Source organism: Lepus europaeus, chromosome 14, assembly GCF_033115175.1.
Source record: "Lepus europaeus isolate LE1 chromosome 14, mLepTim1.pri, whole genome shotgun sequence".
NCBI classification, from domain to species: Eukaryota; Metazoa; Chordata; class Mammalia; order Lagomorpha; family Leporidae; genus Lepus; species Lepus europaeus.
Window position 1 is genome coordinate 52,167,825 of NC_084840.1, and position 3,312 is coordinate 52,171,136.

General features: G+C 47.6%; 1 pseudogene; it reads right to left on the reverse strand.

Annotated features, from left to right (window-relative positions):
- Positions 1-202: 202 nt before the first annotated feature.
- LOC133773429 (serine/threonine-protein kinase NLK-like) lies at positions 203-1,657 on the reverse strand (annotated as a pseudogene).
- Positions 1,658-3,312: the final 1,655 nt, after the last annotated feature.

The window sequence follows — 3,312 nt, forward strand, 5'->3', positions numbered from 1 at the left end:
ACACTTCTTTTTACCCTGTTTGACTTGAAATTTAACTTGGTATAAGGATTAGAACAACTGTCATCTGCTACTATTATGTAAGAATTCAGGTGGAAGCCAAACATGGAAGCCAGAGCAAAGGTATGGACATAACAGAGTCCCAGTTGCATTATTTGAGCTTTAAATCCAGCCACGCCCATAGTTAGTTATATCCCAATATTTCTCAGCTTTTGAAATTCAGTAAATTCATTTTCACATTTGCCAGCTTGGATGTTTTATTTTGAAAGATGAGTATGTGTGCCTTAACACCTTCACAAGCCATTCTCATTGCTTCTAATGATGGTGTGCCCAATCGATCTGTGATCAAATCCAACAGCTGAATGGGACTCTGTGCCTGAAACAATATTCTTCGTCCTAGTAGTTCTGCAAAGATACATCCGACAGACCAGATGTCAATATCATTGCCATAATGATGGCTGCCCATCAGGATTTCTGGAGCCCAATAATACTGAGTAACAACTTCCAGAGTCATATGATGGGATTCATTTAATTCTTCAACTCTGGCCAATCCAAAATCACAATTTTTTGAATACAGTTGCTATTCACAAGCAGGTTCTCTGGCTTAATATCTCGACGCAAAATGCCAGCTGAATGGAGATATTTCAAACCTCACAAAATCTGATAAAGAAAAACCTTGACATGATCTGAGCTGAGTTGTTGAGGAGACACAATAATTTTGTGTAGGTCACTCTGCATCAATTCTGTGACAATGTATATTTCTTCAAAATAGTCAATGTGTGGAGGTTGGAGTATGTCAAGGGCAGAAAGCACATTATCATCTTTAAAAAAACACAACATAGGGGCCGGCGCTGTGGCGCAGTAGGTTAATCCTCCACCTGCGGCGCCAGCATCCCATATGGATGCCGGTTCCAGTCCTGGCTGCTCTTCTTCTGATCCAACTCTCTGCTATGGCCTGGGAAAGCAGTAGAAGACGGTCCAAGTGCTTGGGCCCTTGCACCCATGTGGGAGACCCAGAAGAAGCTCCTTGCTCCTGGCTTCGGATCGGTGCAGTCCATCTAGCCGTTGTGGCCATTTGGTGAGTGAACCAACGGACAGAAGACCTTTCTCTCGGTCTCTCTCCCTCTCACTGTCTGTAACTACCTCTCAAATAAATTAATAAAATCTTTAAAAACACACACAACATCTTCAATTCTCGGAAGACTCTTTTGCAAGAGACCAGATTATGGAAGACGTTGGGCATCTTTTTGAATGCTACTCTCTCTCCATCTCTTGGATCTGTTACTGACCAGACAACGCCAAAGGCTCCATATCCAGTCGGTCTATCCGGCTCAATGTCCAGCTGCTGTTGTGGGTGATGCGAGTGCTGATGATGGTGCGCCTTCACAGTGGCAGGCTGCAGCCTGTACCTGAGCTGGGGCTGCTGCGGCTGGTCCAGGAGCCTGTCCTGGTGCCGGTGATGGGAAATACGGCTGTTGTTGCCCAGGGTTTAACATGGCTTTAGCTGTGGCCTCTGCTGCCGTGCAGGGTGGACAGCAGCAGCCGACCCCGGATGAAGGTGGTGTTGAGGGTGGTGGTGGTGGTGAAGGTGTGGAAGGTGGTGGTGGTGGTGGTGGTGGTGACCTGCTGCTGCAGATGTACCACCATTGTAAGCCACCATCATTTTTTCATTGGCTCTTGTGCCACAAAGAGACATTTAAAAAAAATGCCCTTTGATTGGAAAGCAAACTGGGTCAAGCTGTCATTTGGTCATTGAAAAATGAAGAAAAACCACCCACTTCACCTCAGAAAACATAGAGCGAAACTGGCTTTATGTCTTCATCAGTCAATCCAAACAAGTTAGAAGATCTTGGTGTTTCGCTTTTGGGGTGAGTGTGAGTGAAAGGGTGTGGGTTGCTCCCCAATAAAAGCTAAACAAAGGAAAGAAAAAGGGGAAAAGCACCCCTTCCCCCCAGAATTCCTGCCACAAGTGGGTACTAAAACTCCATTCTTAAATTGGGGGAGTTTCCAACTTTGAACGTGGGAATAAAGGCCAAGCCTCCCAACCTCCAGAACTCCAAACACGAAAAGGATCAGGTAACAGAGCATCCTTGGATCTCCTAAGAAGGTTGGCTCATCTACCCCTTCCATTCCCACATCCTTTTCCAAATACCTACCACCTCCTCAAAAACACAACTGGTAAAAATTCCAACCACCCTAAATGAGACAGATGGAGGTAAATACTTAGGGAAGGCAGCTTCCCCCCACCTCGAACTCCGCAACTGTACATCTACCCCTACTCCCGGCTGGCTGGCCCCAGTGGGGGCGGGGGTAGAGAAGTTTGCTCGGCAGAAAAAGCCAAGGGAGGAGGCTGCAGGGGCCGAGTGAGGCGAGGAGACAGGCAGGACGGAGAGGAGAGAGAGAACAGGGTAAAAGGGAAGGTAAGGCGGTGCAGGGCGGGATGAAGGAGTAGTGGGCAGCACGGACGCCTCGACAGAGGGAACCGCCCGGGAGGAGGTGAGGGTCCCGGGGCCAGAGAACAGGAGTCCCGGGAGGCGGGCGGGGGACGGACGGTATCGAGCTGACTCCTGCCTCCGCCGTCCGTTGGAGGAGGGTTGGGGGGGAGAGCGGGTGGGTCCCCCCGGTGACGGCCACCCCAGGGCTCAAGGCTGCTCCGTCTCTGCCCCTCTCCCCGACCGGGCTTCCAACCCTGCGGCCGCTTTCTCTGCCGCTGGTGCGGCCGCGGCTTCACCTCCCCTAGCGAAGCCGGATAGACGGAGCCAGTGGCGGATACGCGCAACCAGCCGCCTGCCGAGGCCCCTGTTTATTTTTCTTTAAGATTTTCCGATACCAGATAAAATTTAGAAATTTGACAGTTAATTTCTGATTTTGGTAGCTAATTACAAATGAGTGGTCAAAAATGCATTTCTTTTTCACTTAAAAGAATTGAGTTGAATGGGTTTCCATTTCTAAAAATACTAACATTTCTTATTTTGAAATGTGAAAACATCTTTATTTTTCTTGAGTGTGCAATAGCTTCTTCCCTCTGTGCCATGCATATCTCTCTGAGTGACTCTCCTTTTTTATAAACACAAACCCTACAGTTCTTACTCTTGTGATTTTTTTCTTTCTCCAGGATTTGATGCTATCAATGAGATTTTTCTTATAGTATTCAGTTTCTTTATCAGGTCTGTGATAACTAATTTTGTTATCAACATGGCTGTGCCAAGGGGTGCCCTGATATTGGACTGAACATTCTTTTGCATATGTCTGTGAAGGGCTTCTGGGTGATATTAGCACTGCAATCAGTAGACTTAGCAAAGCAGGTGGCCCTCC